Source organism: Vicugna pacos, chromosome X (genome assembly GCF_048564905.1).
Source record: "Vicugna pacos chromosome X, VicPac4, whole genome shotgun sequence".
Taxonomy (NCBI): Eukaryota; Metazoa; Chordata; class Mammalia; order Artiodactyla; family Camelidae; genus Vicugna; species Vicugna pacos.
The window spans coordinates 90,646,130-90,667,504 of NC_133023.1; the positions used below are offsets into that span (position 1 = coordinate 90,646,130).

At 51.1% G+C, this 21,375-nt stretch overlaps 1 protein-coding gene across 2 annotated transcripts in view; it reads right to left on the reverse strand.

Moving 5' to 3' along the window:
* The window catches only part of ELF4 (E74 like ETS transcription factor 4), a 38,671-nt gene extending 17,296 nt beyond the window's left edge, over nucleotides 1–21,375 (reverse strand). The window contains exon 1 of one of the 2 annotated variants that reach the window (XM_072955997.1): nucleotides 21,226–21,375. The gene's annotated coding sequence lies outside the window, so the exon portion shown is untranslated. Of the gene's footprint in view, nucleotides 1–20,927; nucleotides 21,148–21,225 lie in introns of those variants that run through there. The other variant, XM_072955996.1, reaches the window with a different exon arrangement.

The window sequence follows — 21,375 nt, forward strand, 5'->3', positions numbered from 1 at the left end:
CATCACTGCAGAGATCACAGCTGGCTCCAGTCAAAGTCCACTCCCAGGGTGGCAAGAGCTCCACTCCCTTTGAGGCCACTTCAGTATCCCTGGCTCCCCAGGCCTGTCTTACTTGGGCTGAAAGCAACACCTCTGTGAGAGCATATGGCCCTGGCCACAGTGCGTGAGCGTGTGTGTGTGCGTGTGTGCTCGCGCACCACAGGAGGGAGTGAGCAAGCGAGGGCGCACACACCCCTGGCCTGCAAATGCACACCTCTGGTTCTCTGTGGTTGTGACTGCATTTCAAAACCAAAATAGCAAAATAGAAGTGGTTTGGGCTGTTCCTGCATCATCACAGCTGGGCCCCCTTCAGACCGACAGACCCTTTCTGGGGCTGTCATTGGAACACGTCAAGCGGTGACCAGCACCCACCCGTCTGGGCCTCCTCTACAGGAAACAGCCCCTACGTGAAAGCCACGTCCACAGTCTTCGTGGAGCAACTTTAAATCTACAGCCGTTCAGCTGAGTCAATGGCTCTCACAGAAACGCTAATAACACCCGTGGCATTTTCACACACGCCAGGAAACATGGGGGCCAGATGGTCAGCCAGGCCCACAAAGCTGAGTTCTCCAGCTCCTCGTCCCTGCAGAGCCAGTTCTTGCTCCTGAAATACCCCGTCCTCCCTGAAACCTTTCTGGAATTCTCTGGAAAGGAAGTGACAATTTCCTTCATGCCATTTCCCACTCCCTCAACACCCCCTCCCCCACAACCACAAACAAAATGGAAACTACCCCAGGAACAGCTGTACCCTCTACTTAAAAACAGCCCCTCCTCCGGCTAATAGTCATCAAGCAGCAAACTTGTATGCTGCACCACGTGATCAGTGGGGTGTATTTAAGGGACAGACTCAGGGATCCAGAAGTAACCTGTCTGAGGGGCTCCCCTGCCACCTTGGCCCAGTGAGGGCTGGACTCCAATCAACCAGCTGATTCCCCCTCCTTGAGCAAATGCCCAGAAAAGGGGCCCTGGCCACAGCTATTTTGTCAGCTTCTTCTCCTCTATTCCTGCCTTTCCAGCACCCCCTCTGTTTGAGATGAAATCAGGAAGAGGGAGGGAAAAAAATAAAGGTTTTGCAAGCTCGGTTGGTTGGGGTTTCTTTGTGCTTATTTACAAGAAACCCAGTTTCCTTCCTTGGCCCTCGGTCACTGCCTGATTCCACAGTAGGGTTTGTCACAACTCTGATGCTGAGGCAGCCCAGAAGCCTTCTCCAAATGCCACTGCCTTTCTCAGCTCCAGTCTTGCCCCTACCTTCCCAGGCCTGACGCTGGCCCAGTGGAGGGGCAGTTAGGGCCGCAGGAGATGGCAGGCCGCAGGCATAGAGATGTCCCCTCCTCTTTCTCCAGGAGACCCATCAGCCCACCCATGGTATACACCGCGCGGGGAGGTGGGGGGGCGTTGGAGGAGGGAATCCTTCTCCTGGCTGCATCCCAACAAGAGGTGTGACCCTGGAAAAGTCAGCCATCTTTCTGGGCTGTGGTTTCTGTCATCCTTAAGGTGGGTGAGGGCTGAGGGTAATCCAGGCCTAGCAGATGCTCACCAGGGAGTCTCGGGTGAATGGAGATGGTGGTGGGAAAGTGCTTTGAAAATTAAAAAGCACTCATTCAGATGATGAGTTCCAGGTGACCTCCCAGAGAGCAAGGGGGCCTGGAGACCCCATTAAGCCTCCAGAAGTACCCCATGGCTCAAGAACACAGGGGCTGCAGGCTTCCAGCTGTCGGCTTGGAAGGGGCTGGCTCCTCTCCTGGGTTGGGGGCCCTGCAGGAAGGGGCAGGCTGCTGTGGTTGGAGGAGCGCTCCCGGTACCCTGTCCTCACCACCTTCACCCCGCCCCAGCCCTTGGGGTTGTGGTTATGTGGCAAGAAGAGCACTACAGAAGCCCCGATAGGGGATGGGTGGAGGGGGAGGGTTATGACAGAGGGAAGCTATTTCCCCAGCTGCCTTGACTCCCAGGAGCCTTGCCTTAGAAAGCCAAAAGAGCGCCCCCTGGAGGTGCCTACCAGCACCACACCCTCACCTCTAGTGCTCCAGAGACCAGGAGGCAGAGAGGCACTGAGCTCTTCTAGGGAGTGAAGAACAACTCCGTGATGGGGAGAACATGCTGCAGGAAAGGGGACAAAGCCAAGCCCGGGGTAGCTACTGAACCCCAGCATGGTGGGCTGCCAGCTCCAGTCTAGGAGAAGAGCCCAGAAGGAGGCTTCCCAGCGAGAAGACCCAGCTTTGCCTTGGGGCTTAGGTAGACGACCTTCTTCCTCCATGAAAGGGGGACAACCTCCCTAGCTCAAATCATTGTCGTGAAAGGCCAGTGAGTTCATGTAGGTGAAAGCTCTCTGTTATGTCTCCAGTGTGTTTTTAAATTTCCTGGTCGGATTTGTGTCTTTTTGGCAGAGATCACTCATTAAGCATTCAGCAGATCTTTACGTAGATGGACAGGAACAAAGGGAAATGGATGTGGTGGGATGAAATGGAGGCTGAATGGGGACATAACCAAGAATGATCAAACTTATGGTAGAGAGAAGAAAGCGGCTTGACTGTGGGGAGGGGGTGGGGCTGGCGGCGGAGGCAGGGAAATCAGTGGGATAAGTGCAGAGGCCAGGTGGTGGAATTTGAACTTAATATGGAAAGCAACTGGGAGTTACTGTTGATTCTTGAGTAAGGGAGGGGCATAAAGCAAGCAGTTCTTTTAAGATGGGTTTGGTATGAATGTACGAGTGGACGAGATGGAAGGGGACCAGGTGGGGCAGCTGGAACCAAGGAGGTGACTCCCAGAGCCACTCTGAAGGAATAAAATGACAGAGCATGGGGGCCATACAGTAGTTGTAGAGACCGTAAGATTGCAGTCTGTTCTTGCTGTGAGAATGCTAAAAGAGAGAAAGTGACTGGGGCAGGAAATGTGGCAAGAAGATGTGTTCAGCTTGGACATTTTGAAGTTGGGATTATCTTGAAAAATCCAGGAGTAATGGTGGAAAAAAGAGGGCCCAGAGAGTCGTTTTGCTAAATACGCGTGCACACACACATAACACACATGCACACACCCTGGCAGGAGCGGCCTTGACAGGCCTTCAGTGGCCAAAGAAGCAGGCCTGGCCTGGTGAGGCTGGCATTCCAGATGCGAGTCTGTGGCAGAAAACTTCACGTGCTGAATGAAAGATGCTTCCAACGGCACACACCCCACCCCTGCACCCAGGAAGGCCTGCCCTCTTCCACTGGGGGGAGGGGGAGGGGGAGGGAACAGATACACTGACCAGAGACTAATTAAATTCATTAGTGGGTCTTTTAGAAGCTAGGGCAATCTGTGACTGGGCACCAACAGGATATTAAGTCAGATAACTTTTATTGAAGGGACAGTGTTCTTTGTCGAGGGCCCTGCTAGCACATGTCCTAGAAACGAATGCAGAGGCTTCCTGCTCGGATCTCGCCCCCCACCCCCCGCGGAAGGGGTTGTGCCAGGTTTGAGGCCTGCTCAGCTCTTGGGGCCCCTTCCAAATCACCCCTTTCCCTACTGGCCACTTCCCAGGCAAGCAAAAGCAAGGGGCCGCTGAGTGTCCCCTGCATAGAGGGCTGAGTGCAAGAAAGGATGAGGTGGAAAGAGCCTACAGGGCAGAGATGGGCAGAAGGGGAGGGCAGCTTCAGCCCCAATGTCACCAAGAGCCCGCGGAGCTCCTCCATCCCCTCTCCAGCAAGGCTGGAAGCCTCTCCTTAACTCAGACTGAGGATGTCAAAGTTAAAAGGGACCTCAGAGATCATCACATCTATCCTACCTGTCATCCAGCTGCAGACACCAAGGAAGAAATGACTTGCTTAAGGTCACACAGCTAGTCACCATGACTCCCAGGTGACCTTTCTTCCTACCCTCCTCATTGTATCTCAGCATCCTCAAAAAAGGCAACCCTTTCCTCTGCTGAGAACAGACAGCAGCCAGAGACCCAGGGCAGGCAAAAAACAATGAGGCCACACATGTGCAGAACACATTTAACTTCCCCAATGACTTCCCCACCTCTGTGCTTTTGTTCATGCTAGCCCCTAGGGCTGAGGTGGCCTTCCTCAATTTCTTTCTCCAATTCTCACACGGGCGCTCAAGATCTGAAGCAAATGCCACCTCCTTCTGAAAGCCATACCTGCTTCCTCCCCACCTGATAGATTCCCTCCTCCTCCTCTTCCTCTTTTAACACCTTAGCTTGAGTTCTTAGATTAAAGCAGGGGGTCTGTAGACTATGGCCTACGTGCCAAATCCAGCCTGCTGTCTGTTTTTGTATGGCCAGTGAGCTAAGAATGGTTTTTACATTTTTAAGTAATTGGGAAGAAGATCAAAATACTAATATTTCATGCCACAGGAAAGTTATACGAAGTTCCAGTTTCAGTGTCCACAAAGTTTTATAGGAACACAGCTATGTTCATTCGTCTATGTCTTGTCTGTGGTGGTTTTGCATCATGAGTCATTGGGACAGAGTTCATACGGGCTGCAAAGCCTAAAATGTTTACTATTTGGTCCCGTGCAGGCAAACTTTGCTGACTCCTGGACTAAAGGCTTCACTCCCCTTCAGAGTGAATAGATTCATCAAGTTCCTTTTGGAGAAGAATGTCACAGAGACTTAGAGATGCCTGGAGGGAGGCATGGAACATCAAATACAAACTTGGCAGATTTTCATCAGACAGAAAGTTCTGGCCCTGGCTCTGTCCATGGTGTGACCTTGAGCAAGTCACTTCTGCCTTGTGGGCCTCAGTTTCCTCAGCTGCACAACAAGGGGGTTGGCCTGGATGGCCTCAGGCCCTTTCTGGCCCTCAGATTTAGAGACTCAGTAATCTACTGCATTTCCAACTCACACCATTTTGAGCAGACATCGTCCTGATCATTTGCTCTCAGAATGTTCTAAGACCTTACAGAAGGTTCCCCTGCCCAGCTGTGGTTTTCCGCTACCATTGCGGGCCCCCTCACTCCATGCTCACCTGCCCCACCCCACCCTTCCCTGCTGCTGACCTGTCTGCCCTTCTCTCTGAATCCCTCTCCCTGCAAGACGAAGAGGGCCTCCTCAGAGGAAGCATCCCTCCACCCGCTGGGCCAGGAGCCTCCATTTTTGGTCAGGGTGGAGGCAGGGAAAGAAGGGCTCTCAGCTCCCCTCGGCCTCCCAGGGCCCAGAGCAGACAGGCAGTCGAGCAGCAGCAGATAGGGCCAACTCTCCCCGCACCCCTGCTCTGCCAGAGGAAGCAGCCCCTCTCTGCCACTTCCTGTCCCAGGGGTTTCAGCAGTTTCCCCTTCTGGGCCTGCTGGCCCTCCCAGCCCCGCCCCTGCCCCACACAGGTCAGAGAGTGCAGAGAGGGGAGGGGCTCTGCAGCAGAATGGGGAGGATCCCTCACTGGAAGGCTGAGCAGACAGCTGTCTACACCAGGGGACGCCCCAGCAGCTCCTCTGCCAGCCTGCTGGGGCTGGGGGAGCCGGGATCTGGGACAGAGGTGGGGCTGTCTCTCCACAAACCCTCTCCTGTTGGCAGATGAGTAGAAGTGAGCTCATCACCTTACCTAGCTCTCACCTTGGGGAGCAGAGTCAGCTGGCTGGGTAAAAGACAGGGCTATATGCTGAGGTCAATGCCCACCTGGGCTGAGGACCAGCCCTGGGTGGCTTCAGATGGAGCAATGGGTTGAAACAAAAAGAGCATGGGGAAACCAGGCCAATCATGGGGGTCACCTCGGAGCAGCAGGTGACACTGAAAGCAATGGCACGTCATAACTTTGCATGATTCTGTCCCTAGAGCCGGTAGACAGAAGCAACAATGGAGAGCAAAGTATTCTATTACATGCGGGTCAAGGGTAGTGGTATTTTCTGGGTGATGGAACAGGAAGCTATCACATTCCATCACCACTGCTGATTCGGTGTGGTGACTTCTACTTGTAAATACCTCCTAGTTGCCCTTCAAGGTGGTGCTCCTAGCAGTGGGGCTGTGTGCCCGTGAGAGACCCAGGCAGGTGACCAGCTCTGCCTGGCTTTCCTAAGGCAATGGGTCAGAGGAACAGTAGCGGCCTGAGACTCTGGACCTCTGCCCAGTTGTCAGTCCTCCTGAGGACAGGCTAGAAGTACATGACGATGCTTCTAGATGCCCTGATGCCTGGGGTGGGGGCCTAGTAGTGGATAGACACATCCACCTCGGCCCCCTGTGCAAATATACTTCCATGGGTTTCCAGCAGCCCTGAGGGAAGCTAAGGGGACCCCTAGAAATGATGCTTCTCAATGGGATGATGGCCTTGATACCTCTCTCAGCTCTGAGAGGTCATCTTCTTGGGCTTTTGGCCAACAGCCCTGCCCAGCCAGGCCTCCTGTCAAGAGAACAGTCCCTCTTTGCTGTCTCCCCTCTCCCCTCATGTGCCAGGGCCAAAAAGACTCAGTGCCCCGGTGGGTGATAGGGCCCCAATGTCCCCAAGGGGAATGCCTGCTCCACCAGGCAAGTCAGAGTAAATATTGCTTCACAGCTGGTATGGAAGACGCCAAGGAAGCCTCAGAGACAACATCTGGATATGCACCTGGGCTCCTGCCAGCCCCTCCCTACATCTGCAGTACAAACCCAGGGCCCGGGTTTGGTTACGAGCCCGACTCAAAGCTGGTGGCACGTGTTTGGAAAGCACATCTGACTGGGTGGAGGGGGTGGAAGCACTGGAGATCAGTGCCAGCTCAGGGCAAGTGCTTGCGGGGTTGGCACCGATCTGAGCCAGTGCTGGGCCCAGGATGGCGGGCGTGGCCACTGTGACCTCAGCCACAGGCCTGTTGGGGGAGGGGCAGAGGGGCGTGGGTACTTGTTTAAAGTGGGCAAGAGTTTCTTTTGGCCCTCTGATAACACTCTAGGCTGTTCCCTCTGCTGCTGGGGAAGGGGACCAAGCGGTAAAAATTACAGGGTGATGGGGTGGATTACAGGGAAGGCGGCACAGATTTACAATTTATTGGGTATGAGCTGTGGGGTTGGTATCACGCCAGGCACTTTCCACAGGCTATCTTCTTTAATTCTTACATCATCCCTAACAAAGTAGCTAGTCAGTGGCAGAGCCAGGGTTTGAACCCAGGTTTATTTCTAACTACTGTGCTCTTTGAACTTGGTTTTCAGTTAAATCTCTTTAGGTAATAATCCTGTTTTAATAGTTCCATTTTAAAAACAGAAGAAGTGAGGCTCAGAAAAGATTAGGTAACATGACCAAGGTCACTCTGTCGAGAATGGAGGCAGAACTCAAACCCAGGCTGGTGTGATCGCCACGTCCATGCTTCTCCCACTACTCTGGGCTGGTGACTACCTGCACCAATTCTTAACTCAGGAATTGCTCACAACACCCAACCTGAAAGGCTCAGAGCCCCTATGATGCCTTTCAACAAAAGCCTCCCAGGCAGTGTCCCAGCCTCCTCGGGGACTCGATCTCAAGCAAAGCTCCATCTGATAAGTGAATCCTAACGAACTGGGCCACGTCTTTACCAAAATGGTGACAAGTTGAGCCTCTGTGGTCAGCTGTGGAGGAAAGGAATTGTGGAGTAGGAAGGAGGCTTCTGGCCCTGTTCATGAAGGAGGCTGACTCTGTTCTTGTACCCCAGGAGCCTACTGTTTCCAGAGAGTTCCTGGCTCCAGACCTGGAGTGGCCCAGGCATGGTCCCTGCCCCATAAATATACACTTGCTCTCAGCTTACACATAATTTAAGTCTGGGTTCTTATCTCAGGGTGTTGGTTCACATTCAAATATTTATGGAAAGTCAGCCCTGAACAATCTCAGGTGCCGGGTCTGCGGCCAGGGGCCTGTTGCTGGACCCACCCTACTCTTCTCCGTGGTGGGGTCTCTTTGCAACTAGGTTCCCAGTAAGCTGGGTGAGCCCATCTGCCTAAACAACATTGCTAGGAGTTTTCCTCCCCCAAACACTTCTATAGCAAGTGTCTGTTCAAAACTGAGGCCCAGAGGTTGAGGGAAAATGGGGAGTGACTGCTAATGGGTATGGAGTTTCTTTATGGGGTGATGAAAATATTCCAAAATGGATTGTGGTGATGGATGTACAACTCTGTGAGTATACTAAAAGTCACTCAATTGTATACTTTCATTGGATGAATTGTATGGTATTGAACTATATCTAATAAAGCTGTTTGAAAAAAAAAAAACGGCCCAGAGAGGATTCACTCAAGGCTACATGCAAGTTGACAGAGCAGCTTAAGCCAGACTCCAGGTCTTCTGTTTTCTGACTCTGAAGCTTCTTCCCCCCATCAGTGCTCCCCATAACCCCCAGCAATGATAACTGCTGAGGTTCGGAGAGTGCGCGAGGCTGGGCCAGCTCCCTGCATGGGGGTTGGCGGCTAGACCCAGAGCAACAGGGTAGGAGTAGAAAATGCTCCAGAGCAAGGGCTTTAACTTAGGCCTCCAGGAGCGTGGCCAAGTCCCTGCCCCTCTCTGCGTCCCAGCGTCCCCATCTGTTAAATGAAGTGGGTGAGTTTGGTGGTCCTTTGCAAAAGGTTTCACCAGCTCTGACCCTCTGAGGTCCTAACGAGAAAGCACTGGAGGATGGAAGAGAATGGTGTGTCAGATATATGGTTCTTCCTAGAGTCTACGAGAGGCCTTGGACACAATTTGGTGTTCCAATTGATGCTCCTCATGGATGGTGATGACCAGGACTGGCCCGTGAGAATCAGACGCCCTCAAATGGTTCCACTGCTGAATTTCTCCATGGTGGGTAGCTTGGTCCTGATTTTGTGCTACCCCACAACCTCCCTGTCCCCTGCAGTGCTAGGTGGTAGAATATAGAGACCCATGATAGAGACCCACTGATCACGTCCTTGGGAGATGTCAGGAACCAGGTTCTTGGCCTGGCGCCCAGGCAGCCCCACCTTATGCTGAGCTTGCCTCCATGGTGGAGGGAGTGATTGCTGACGGCCACCAGTCTAGTCCCCGCTGGACAGGATGTTTCCACATCAAGCCCCACTTCCTGCAGCTAGGCTTGGGCTCCGGTTTCCCCCTTCTCCTGCCATCTGGTCGCCTGCCCTCTGCCCCCCTCCCCTTGCTGGGTGTTTACAGGCTGCCTTATCAGCCTGGGGAATCTGGGCCTCACCCAGCCGGCTGCCCCGCCCAACACAGACAGCCTGCCCAGGGCCCTACCTGCTGTGGTTTCGTCACTACAGACAGCCACCCCTACACCCCTGGCAGGCTAGTGGGGGCGGGCGGTGGTGTGGATGAAGGCTTGCTGCCTGCTGGAGGGGGACCTGAATATTCATAGCGCATTGTCGACCTTGTTCAAGCTGGGGTAGGGCATGTGTTCTTTCTACATTTCACCTTCTCTGTCTGTAGGCTGTGGGGACAGAAATGAGGCCGTTGGGCTGCTGAGGGGGCTAACTGGCCTGGAGAGCCTCGATGGCTCCTCTCTTCACAGCCACCAAGAGATGAGCAGTGGCAGCACTAGGCTAGAAGGCTCTGAGAATATAGGCAGGTTTGTTTGTTTGTTTAAACTGCAGAGTACTAGAAACACTCCTAGCTAAAGGTGGGGCAGAATGAGGGGCTGCAGACTGAGCATGGTGGAGGCAGGAAGGCTGGGGGATCTGGAAGCAGAGCCTCGGCCAACCCATGCCCAGATTCAGAACCTCATGGTTTCCACACTGCCTCCATCTCATCCTGGGATCTGCTCGCCCACCCAAAGGCTGGGATGGGGCCAGAGGTAACCACCGAGCAAGCCCGATGACTTCCCCTCACAACACAACAGCTTAGATTTCTCCGTTGAATGAGTCTGAATCAAGGAGGGGGACAGGGATGGGGACAGCGGGCAAGTGAACATGCAGGAGGGGATGGATTTCCTTTCTGGCACTTTGGGCTAAAACCTGAAAGTTCACGTTCTGACCTGTGCCTAGGCAGGTCCCACGGGGACACGGCCTGCTCGCTAAAGCTGCCCAAGTCCCAGAGCAGAAATCAAAGCCATAGTCCAAACCCGGCTCTTCTTCCAGGGGCTTCCATTTTGGTCACTGAGAAATCAATTAAAATATGTTGAGGATGTGGATTGTAGCATTCACACTTAAGATAAAAATGCCACACTTTAGAGAAATTTTATGAGACAGTGTTTTTCTAGGCCTCTAAAATACAATTCAATAGTTGGGGGTGCTTGGGTGGGAAAGTTCGGAAAAACTGCTCAGGCAATTTTGCCATGAATGGGCTATGTAACCACAGGCATGCCATATCACATGGTTCTCACAGCCTCGGGCCTCCCCCACCCCCCTTCCACCATAAATTTCATGCTACCCAGAGCTTCTCACAAGCTTACTGACCCCAGTAGCGGTCAGGGCTCCACAGGCCATCCCATCTCCCCAGGAACAATTTCCCCACCACTCAGAAAAATCATAAACCATTTAGTGTTAATGGGTTAATGGGTGATATTGGGTTAATGTATCACCTCTCTCCTTAACACATTTTCATTTTAAAAGGCCATCTGGAGCTACCCTGCTTTAACCTAAAGAGTAGCTCCGGGGCAATAGGGGGGCGGATCAGTGGGCAGGTGAGCCAGGGGGCGTTTCTCGCTGATTCTGCCTCCCATCACACCATTAGCCCTGGAGCAACCTGGCCTTCACCATCTGCGCCCCAGGCCTGTGGTTTCTGTTGGGAAGCTGCACAGGGGGGATGTGAAAGTCTTTGAAAGGCTAAGCAGGCCTGGTGCAGCAGAAAGCCCACTTGACTGGGCATGAGGAAGAGTAAGTTCCAGTCATGGCCCTGCCTCTGCCTAGCTCCTCCCCCAGCCTCTGAGCTGGCGCCAATTCCTACTCCAGGGCACACATTTAGATCTATGGCTGTGGCCACACCGGCCGTACTCGGCAGGGCTTTACAGTCCAAACTCATCTGCTTGGTTTCCAAAGGTCTTTCACAGTCTGACCCCACCCTACCTACTCAGCCTTGTTTCCCATGATTTCCCAACTCAAGCCTGGGCTTCAAGCCCAGTGGTCTCCTCATGGTCCCCTGAGGGAACATTCCAGGCTCATTCACGGAGTTTCTCAGGCCTGCCAGGCCCCTGCTGCTCTGTTTTGGTTAATCCAATAGTGCCCATCCAGCAAAGTCCTAACTAAGTTCCCCAAACCCACAGAGCTGGTTGTGCCCTGATAACTAGAGTCCACACCCAAGGAGCCCCCTTCGCTAAACTCCCATAGCCCTTAAATTCGACCACAAGACCTCTTAATCCCACACAATCTTGAATTGCTCTTTAATTATTTCATGTGTATATCTTGTTTCCCCAACAGGTGGTAAAATCCATGGGATTGAGTCCTATTTCATCTTCTCCTGAATCTAACTCAGGTCTGGGCATTCATGGACTAAGTCCATGCAAATTCTCAGCTCCACTGAGCTCTCAGGAAAAGAGACCCTCGAGTCCTGACAGATCTGAGGGCTACAGTCTAGGGTGAGGATAAGGATAGAATTGGAGGCAAAGGTCCCCAGGCTCAAACATTACTTGTCTTCTCTTGCTCCAGTCTTCTACTAAGGGAAAACACGTACCAGCTAGAGTCATTTATCCCACACAGCATCAAGAAGGTGGTTGATGATCAATCAGGTCATCCTCAAAGCATTCTCTCTTTGTACAAAACCACAGTGTTTCCACCCTGTGAATATTGGGTGCTGGTCTTATCTGGATCCTTGGGAAAGACTTCATGATACTGGATCAGTTCTAAGAGCTAAAATGATTCAAGAGAATGAGGTGTGAGGATAACTTCTTTTTGAAGAGGCCTTTTGTTGTCTAGACAGACAAGGTTGAAAAGGGATATGACTGGCATCTAGAAAATGATGTATGGAGCAGATAGATAATCATGGACCCTTGCACCAAAAATGGGTTATAAATGAAGGGCAAATAATAAATAGTCCTATTCTGCAAATGCATAGTAGGATTAAGGAACTCTTTAGCTGAAGAATATCAGTGAAAAGATTGAGCATCTTCTAAAATGACAGTAACATCAGGGTCATCCATGATTATAAAATAAGATCACAAACCAAACATATTTGTTATAACAGTTAATGTAAACAGAATAAGTTCAAATATTAAAAGAAGATGCTATTATAAATAAGCTACAAGGATATATTGCACAGGGAGTATATCTAGTATTTTATCATAACTATACATGGAGTATAGCCTTTAAAAATTATGAATCGCTATGTTGTACACCTGAAACTTATATAATATTTAAATCAACTATACCTCAATTTAAAAAATGATATTGACAATCTAATTCTAAAATTCATATGGAATTGCAAATGACTTAAAATAGGCAAAAATAATTTTGATAAAGAACAAAGTTGGACAGCTAAGACCATCTGATTTCAAAAATGATTATAAAGCTACAGTAATCAGAACAATCGGTATTGGCATGAAGATAAACAAACAGACCAACCACTGGAACAGAATACAGAGTTCAGATATAAGCCCACATATATAAGGACAACTGCAATGGAGTAATGATAGCTTTTTTCAACAAATGGTGCTGGAATAATTGGCTATCCATATGTAAAAAGAAAAAAAGAATTTGGATTTGTATCACTCACTATAGAGAAAAATTAACTCAAAATGGATCAAAGACCAAAATGTAAAACCTAAAACTATAAAACTTCTAAAAGAAAACATAAGACAAAATATTTGTGACCTAGGGCTAGGAGAAGAGTTCTTAGATACAACACCAAAAGCATGATCCATAAAAGTAAAAACTGATTGGTTGGACTTCATAAAAATTAAAAACTTCTGCTCTTTAAAAGACACAGTGCAGAAAAAAAGACACAGTGAAGAGAATGAAAAGACAAGGCAGAAAATTTTGGAGAAAAATCTTTGCAAAGCATGTACCTGATAAAGGTCTTGTATGTAGAATGTTTAAAGAACTCTCAAAACTCAACTACAAGAAAACAAACAGGTCATTTAAAAATGGGCAAAGGCAGCCCAGCTAGCTCAGTTGGTAGAGCATGAGACTCATAAAAATGGGCAAAAGATTTGAACAGATACCTCACCACAGTAAATATATGGGTGACAAGTAATTACATGAACAGATGTTCAGCATCATCAGTCATTAGGGAAATACAAATTAAAACCACAATGAGATACCACTGCACACCTATTAGAATGGCTAAAATTAAAAAGACTGCCCACACCAAGTGCTGGGCCAAGATGGGAAGCAACTGGAACTCTAATACACACAGCTGGTGGGACTGTAAAATGGCACAACCACTTTGGAAAACAGTTTGATGGTTTCTTTAAAAGTTGACCCTACAACAACTATATGATCCAACCATTCCACTTCTAGATCTTTAACTGAGAGGAAAAGACATACATAGCCATAATGATTTGTACCAAGATGTTCACGGCAGCTTTGTTTGTAATAGCCAAAAATTGGGGAAAACCCCCAAAACAATCACCAAATGTCCATCAGCGGATGAATAGATCAACAATGTATGTTATACCCATACCATGGAATTCTACTTAGCAAAAAGAAGGAATGAAATACTGATGTAGATAACAACATGGATGGTTCTTAAGTATGCTGAATGAAAGAAGTCATACAAAAAGAGAGTACATACTATATGATTCCATTTATATAAAACTCTAGAAAATGCAAACTATTACAATGAGTAGTAAATAAGCCCTAGAACTCAAATGCACAGTACAGCAAATGTAGACAATATTATAATCATCAAACTTGCTGAGACCAGAACTTAATTATTCTAATCATTAAAAAGAAAGGATAATTATGCAGTATGATAGAGCTGCTAATTATCACTACAATGGCAATCATATTATAATATATAAACATATCAAATTACCATATTGTGTAGCTTAACTTTACAGAATGTTACATGTCAAATAGATGGTCCCTGACTTCATGGTGGTTCAACTTAGGATTTTTTTCCTTTACCATGGTGTGAAAGTGATAAACATTCAGTAGAAACCATACTTCAAAATTTGAATTTTGATCTTTTCCGAGGCTAGCGCTATGTGGTCCGATACTCTCTCTAGTGATGTTGGGAACTGGCAGCCACCACAGCTCCCAGGCAGCCACACAATCACAAACAACTGATAGACTTACAACCATCTGTACCCACACAACCATTCTGTTTTTCACTTTCAATACAGTATTCAATAAGTTACATAGGATAGTCAATGCTTTGTTATAAAATGGCTTTTTGTCAGCTGATTTTCCCAACTGTAGGCTAATATAAGTGTTCTGAGCACAATCAACGTAGGCTAGGCTAAGCTATGGTTCTCGACAGGTTAGGTGTTTTAAATGCATTTTCAACTGAACAATAGTTTCAGCTTACAATGGGTTTATCAGAATGTAACCTCATCGTAAGTCAAGGAAGATCTGTATATTTCAATTAAAAATGCATACTAATCGAGAGTCACAGAAAGCAGGTAAGTGGTTGCTCAGGATGAGATGGAGAGATTGCAAAGGTGCACGTGGAAACTTTCGGGGGTGACAGTTTCACGAGTGTATATATATATATATATATGTCAAATATTATCAAGTCACATATTTTAAATATGTGCAGCATATTGTATGTCAATTTTGCCTCAATAAAACAGTTAAATAAATAAAGAGAAAGAAAAAGTTCCACAGACTGCATGAAATAACAACAGCAGCATTTACTATGTGATTTTACTAAGTAATATTACAGTGTAATTTAACTAGGCAATAATGTCACTGACAGCAGTGAAGACGAAAGAAGCAAGAACACCCATGCTCTCCTGGAAAACACATTCCTTGGTGCCACCAGTGGAGATGAATCCTGACCCTTGGAACTTACTGAGTGTGCTGATTCGAATGCCTTTGTGTTGTTTTACCTTTTGTCCACTCCCATGCCAACGTGATATCCCATCGAGCCCAGAATGCCCCTATAGCACAGCCAACGCTCTCTTTCCTCTTTTGAAAGGCCATCTGCCCTCTCACCTGCTGAAAGCCTTCCCCAATTAAGGTGAGGAGGGAGAAGAATAATCTTCCTCTAGGTAAGCCCTAGACCCTACCATCACCCAAACCATAACTTAAGTGCCACAGGCTGGTTGGCACTTCAGCTCCTGCCCACCATGGGGCTAGATGCATGTGTATTACTAGAACTCTAGAACTGGGTTTAGAGCCTTCAGAGCAGGTGGCTGGGCCTGCTGTGGGTTTTGGGTTTTGGGTTTTGTTTTTGTTATTGTTGTTTTGTTTTTTTAGGATCAGGGTGGCGCCAAGAAAGTGGTCACCGAATGAGACAGGTGCTTTTTATGCAGGGATTCTCATAAAATCAGCAGAGCTAAACTAGCCTCTCTTATCCTCTAGGGGCATTATGGGAAAAAGATTATCTCCTAAATCTATGTCTTAAGTACCACCTTGTTATCAGGTCATCAAGAATTTGGGGAGGTTAAGACTAATTGCCCATTCTCCCATCCCCCAAGGTCTAGGGGCGGGGACCAAGGGACTGAGTGAAGTGGCTCAGGGGTGGTCCCAGGGTGGACCCGTTTATCTTGGGCCTCCTGCCCCTGTGGGTGGCCATAGGCTCCTCAAGCAAACATAATGCATTTGCTAGCAGATGGAACCTCCAAGGTTCTTTCTGGGAGGCCTTTGGAATGGGAATGGCCCCCAGGCCACAGGAACTCTTCTGGGCAAAGGCAGAGCCCCAGCCTCAACCCAAGGCCTCTGGGCATTGGCCCAGAATGGACCCAGCATCATCAGTTCTAGCAAAACGTGGGAGAAAGTGAGCAGCGGTTGGCCAGTCAGCTCCCAGAATTCTACACTCAGTAGGGTAATAAACACACTGATGATTGCTAAATACTTGCCAGGGGTGTAACACGAGGCCTTCTCTCCAAGGAACTAACTCACTCTTTCTTATTCGTACAGTGAAGGAACCTCAAGATGAAAGTGGTGAAAAGATAAAGAGGGCAATGTTAATAAAAATGTTAAAAGACTTGATTTTTGCTCTTCACTATGGTACTGACTGCCATTCAGAAAGACGTTGCTATCCACACGAACATAAACACACACACACACACCCCTTCCACATCCCCTCCTTATCCTGTGTGACGGCAGAGTTAACAAAAAGTTATCAGAAAGGAAAGATCTGGGAAGTCTCCTTCTTGGTTTTATGAATGGGCATGGCGTGCCCTCCCAGCACTGCCAGAGAAGCAGTTGGTCCCTGGAGACTGGCAAAGTCAAGGGTGTGGGAAGAGGAAACGATAACAACAACAAGGATGACAGTAATAGCCACAGAATACTACCGGCTGACACTTAGCGGGTGGTTACCATGTGCCAGGCACCATGCTGTTTGCTTTACAGGCATTATCTCATGTAATCCATACTCCAACCTGGGGAGGTGGGCACTGAGGCTCAGAGTGGTTACGTGAGTAGCCCAGAGTCACACAGCCAGGAAGTGCTAGGTCTGAGATATGAACGCAGAGAGCCTGTGCTCTTCCCCCTCTGACAATATGCTTCTCTTCTCAGGAAGAATACTGGGTTAGCCTGGAAGAGGAAAGGTAGGTGACATGAGAAGGGGTAAGTGCCAGCCCTGGGACAAGAAAATGGTCCATCAAGAAGGTGGGAACTTAGGGCAAAACTTTCTCAATCTGAGCAAGCTGTTTAATCTCTTGCTTCTTGTTGGTCTGGCTAAGAAATGTTCTGGCACTTTCCCTGGCAGACCCTCCTGCATGAACTGGCCCCTCCTCCCCTGCGTGACCCTCCATATCACCCTGGGAGCAGGCAGGGGTCTCTTTGCCAGTAAACTCACTTTAGGACACAATTTCCCAGCCAAGAAGTCAGGGCACTCCGGTGTGTCCCTGCAGTTTTGAAACGTGCTGGGGAGGGAGCAGGGCAAGAGGGCAGTGAGAGAGGAAAACATGCATGGGGGATATGTGCGTGTCCAGGTGTTTTTATCCAATTAAATCCTACAAGGGCAGGTCCCCCTCTATGGCCAGCCACAGGAGATGCAAAAAGTCGCAGAACAAATGTATGGCTAGTCCTTGTCCTTGCCCAGGGGGGTCTGAACAGAAACGTGTGGGACTTTCTAGACTCTTCAGTTCCCAGCTGGTTTTGAAAATGAAAATTTCCATCCTCCACCTGAACCTCTTGTGGAAAAGAGTCAGAGAAATCCCTGGACCCTGGGGAAAGATGGGACCCAACAAGCCCACGCCTGCCATCAACATCTGTGGTGGGGCAGTTTTCCGGTCCCTTTACTCCCTCTGCCTCTCTTCTCTCCTCTCTCCCCTCCAGGGCCTGGGGTCGGGGGAGGTGGCGGGGGAGTTCAAAATGAAATTCCCTCCGCATGGGGGGCGAGGAGCCTGGCCACCCTTTGTGTCTTATCAATCCGCACGTCGGGCTCCCCGTCTGGGCCATCCACTTTGTATCTCCCAGAGTGGAGATCGGGGCTTGCCCTGAGCCACCCACACTGGCTGACCTGGTCTTTTATGTGACATGCATTTGCCACACAATTATCGAGGCTTCGAAGGTCAGTCTGTGGCCAGGGAAGAGAGAGAAAGGCATCTTTTCTCCCCTTTCTGCTGAGCCCAATCTCCCCCGCGCCGCCCCCTTCAAGGTCTAGCTCAGAGCCTCGGCCCTCACAAAGCCTTCCCTCCCTCCTCCAGCTGCTGCTGACCTCAGAGCCCCGGCCCCTGCTCCAAGGAGCACAATTAGCACCTAACCAGCTGCTGGCCTGGCTGTTTGTCCTCGCTTCTGATTGTTTCAGTGTCTTAGTGATCTCTCCTCACCCCACCACCCCTCCTCGCTGGTCTCCCCTACAGAGCCTAGCACAGGTTGGGCACACAGTAGGTGTTAATAAATGTCTGTTGAATTGAAACTCGGCGGCTCCTGTGAGGTCAGAACCCTCATAAGCACCTCGACCAGCAGTTCCTTGGCAACCAGCGCTGGGGTCCGAGCTATAGGGCTTTAGCTGCATGGCCGCTATTACAGGCCATGCAAGACTCAGCGGCCAGAGATTTGCAGGCAGGTTGGTGTTGATGAGAAAAGCCCCTGACCCCTAGGAAAGCGCCCATGGGATTCTGGGTACCTGGATGAGTTTCCTTTCTCCCCTGCAGAACTAGTTTTCAGTCTGAGAACCGCAAAGAGAATAAATTGGCAGTGAAGCCAGAAACCTCTTCACAGCTTAGAAATCCTGGAGAGATAACCAAGCCCAGGTTGGGGTCAGGCCCAAGCCTGAGGGGAGAAGGCTGCCCAAGGACCTCTGGGAGGTACAGGGGCCCTGCCACTTCAGGGGGGCTAGAGGGGCGTCAAGGATGGCCCTAAGTAATGCCATCCTGCCCTGGACCTCAACAAATCACACCACTGCATGCTTGCCACCTGCAGCCCACATGGGAACCTGGTCTCCCCGTCCCTCTCATTCACCCAAATCCCAAGGCAGGCCTCTGTCCAGGGCCAGTGTCCTAACCAGAGCCCAGCCAGGGTCTCTACACAAGCAGAAGCCTCCAAGTGTGGGGTACCTGGCTCCCCGCACTGGCTTTGAATTATGGTTATTTATATGGATGACCTAGCCACCCTCTCTGGCCCCCTCCCACATCCCCTGCCCTGACCCACATCAAAAGGTACACACAATCCCAGAAGCTGAGCAGTGTCTTCTTCATCTCTGTGTTTTCCTCACTGCCCCTTCCTGATGCCTGGTACTGGGACTGGTTCTCAGCAAATGTTTGCTGAGTTGAATCTGAGTTGCAGGCACTGTATTAGGCAATATCATAAGGCTAGCTTGTGCTTACTATGTGCCACGTACTGCCCTAATAAAGAACTTATTTGCATTGATGTATTTGATCCTTAGCATAACATTATGAGGTAGGTCTCATTTGACAGATGAGGAAACTGAGGCATACAACTGACTGGGTTCACAAAGCTAGTAAATAACAGAGCTGGGATTTAGACCTAGACAGTCTGGCTCTAGGGATTGGAAGGGAAATGAAAAAGTTGAGGGGTGAGGGGTGGGGTTAGCAAGGACGAAGGCCAAGCTTCGGCACAGGGATTTCCCTGGGAAAGCAATCCCCTCAGCCTGCGTCTGGCTGGGCCTCTCAGGGAGGCCCTGAATTTTGCAGGCTAGGGACATTTTGGACATCCTACCAATGGGGCCCATGAATGACAGACCACAGCACCCTGACTTTTAGACCCAAGATAGGACAGAAGAGACAGAAGCCACTGTACCACCACTTAACACCAGGCAGGGGGAGGGTTGATTTCAGGCCTCCAGCTCGTCCAGGGGTGGGCGCCAGTTCCTGAGCAACCACCGAGCAAACAGTGCAGCAGTAGGAGGAATGCCAGACATAGTTGCAAACAAGCCACTCCTTCGGCTCACAGCTAGAGGCTGGGTGAGGGTGGCAACGTGGAGCCTGCTCAACGCCCCCCCCCTCCGCCCAACGCCACACACATCCCAGGCTTTGAACCCAGCCCTAGAGACAACCACATGCAAGGCAGCCTCTTCCCCACACTGGCCCACTGGCCAGAATAAGAAGTCCTCCAGGATAGTCAAGTCCTTCACTTAACTCAAGATAGCTCCCCGTTAGGCTGTTACTGCTGTGGGGGCCACTGAATTAACGGTTGAGAAAGTGCCTTATAACCAGTAAGACCCTGTGTAACTAAATTCGAGGAGGAATTTGCATTCTTGCTGGGCAAATGTGACCCCGGGCATTTTCAGTGCCTTAAGTGTCCTGTCTCCCCAAGGGGGAAAGCTAGATCTGATCCCTTCACCACCCCCTCCAACCTGGCACTGAGGCCAGGGGTCAGCTCGCAGGGGGTGAGTCCCTGATGGGCGTGCCCACCAGCTGTTGGGGCTGAGCAGCGGTGGCTCAGGCCCTGGGGTGGTGACCTCACTTCCGCTCCTACCTCCCCAGCACTCCTCCCATATGAGGCCCCACCAGGCCAAAATCGAGAAGTCCAAGGTTAACTGTTCCTCCTCACTTTAAGAGCTAATTAAAATGATTAGCCACAATGAATTGTCAAACATTAACCAGAAGAAGCTGCAGGACCAGACAGGCCTCTATCTCGGGCAGAGGGATGAGGGGCAGGAATCAAATGACCATCAAATCCCGTAGCTGGGGTGTGGTGGGGGGTGGGGTGGGGGCGCCAGGGAGAACCTGGCTGAGGCATGGAGCCAAGGGGTCAAGAGGTGACTCTGGTCAGGAAGGTGGTGTCCTGGCGTATAGCCGTGAGGAAAGGGCGGCAGAGTTAGGGTACGATGGAGGGACCAGAAATTCATAAAGCCGCTGCCTCAGCAGTCTCCCAAAGCAAGGCGCTGTCGGCCGGGGACCTCGCGCTGTGCGGCTGCTCGGCCCCGGTGCCGGCAGCAAAGGAGGGAACAGAGAGGCGGGAGAACCCGGGAAAGCGGGAACGCGGGAGAACCCGGGAAAGCGGGAACGCGGGAGCGGGAAGGCTGGCGTCTGGCTCTCACGGAAACTCCGGCCCCTGCCAAGAGGTCTCTGTTTTGCCGATCCAATTATCTAAGTCATAGGTGTGTGTGTGTGTAGAAGAGAGAGAGAGAGATACAGAGAGACAGAGTGTGTGTGTATGAGACCGTGTGTTACCCTAAGGCGCCTGGTCCCAGAAGCCCTAGAGGCCGCCAGCCAGATCAATCTAGCAGCCCCGCCACAGTGAGGCCCGACCTCCTACCCTCGGGCACCGAGCTTTTGGGGGCCGTCTGTCACGATCCGCCTTGTCATGGACCCCGGGCGCCGGGGTGCGGGCAAACCAGCCCCCACCCTCACTCGGAAAATCGATTCCGCTTCTAACCCAGGATCAGGAGTCCCGGTTCCCTAACGCACACGCGGTGAGGCGAGGCAAGGGCGGGACGCAACACGCTGCGGCTCTCCCACCCTTCCCTGGGCCCCCAGCTCCTACGCCCCGGGGCCGCGGCGTCCCCGATCCCGCCCTCAGACAAACTTTTCCAGGTCCCCGAAGGCTCGGAGAACCGGCGCCATCGACGTACCTGAGGCCGAGCGGGCTCGGTCGCCGGGCCGGGGTCGGTCGCCGTGGTCCCCTCCCCGCTCCGAGGGCCCAGACGCGGGTCCCCAGCCCGGCCAGCCCGCCTTCTCCCCTCGGAAGCCGGGCCGGGTGAGTGGCGCCGGGACCGCGGCGCCGGCGAAAGGAGAAGTGGAAGTTGAGCACGGCGCTCGGTCGGTTCCCGCGGCCGCCGGGGCCACCGTCCCCCTCGCTCCCTCCCTCCCTCCCTCCCTCCTCTCTCCTCCCTGCCCGCCTGCCCCCGCGGCCCCGCGCCCGTGACTCACCTCGGCGCCGGGGCAGGCTGGTCCGGGCGGGCGAGGCGCAGGGCTCTCCCACACGTCGCGCCGCCAATGGCAAGTTGGAGGGCGAGATGCAAATACCAGGTGAGCCGGCGGCGCCCCTGATAAAACGACCCCGGGGGGGGGGTGGAGTGC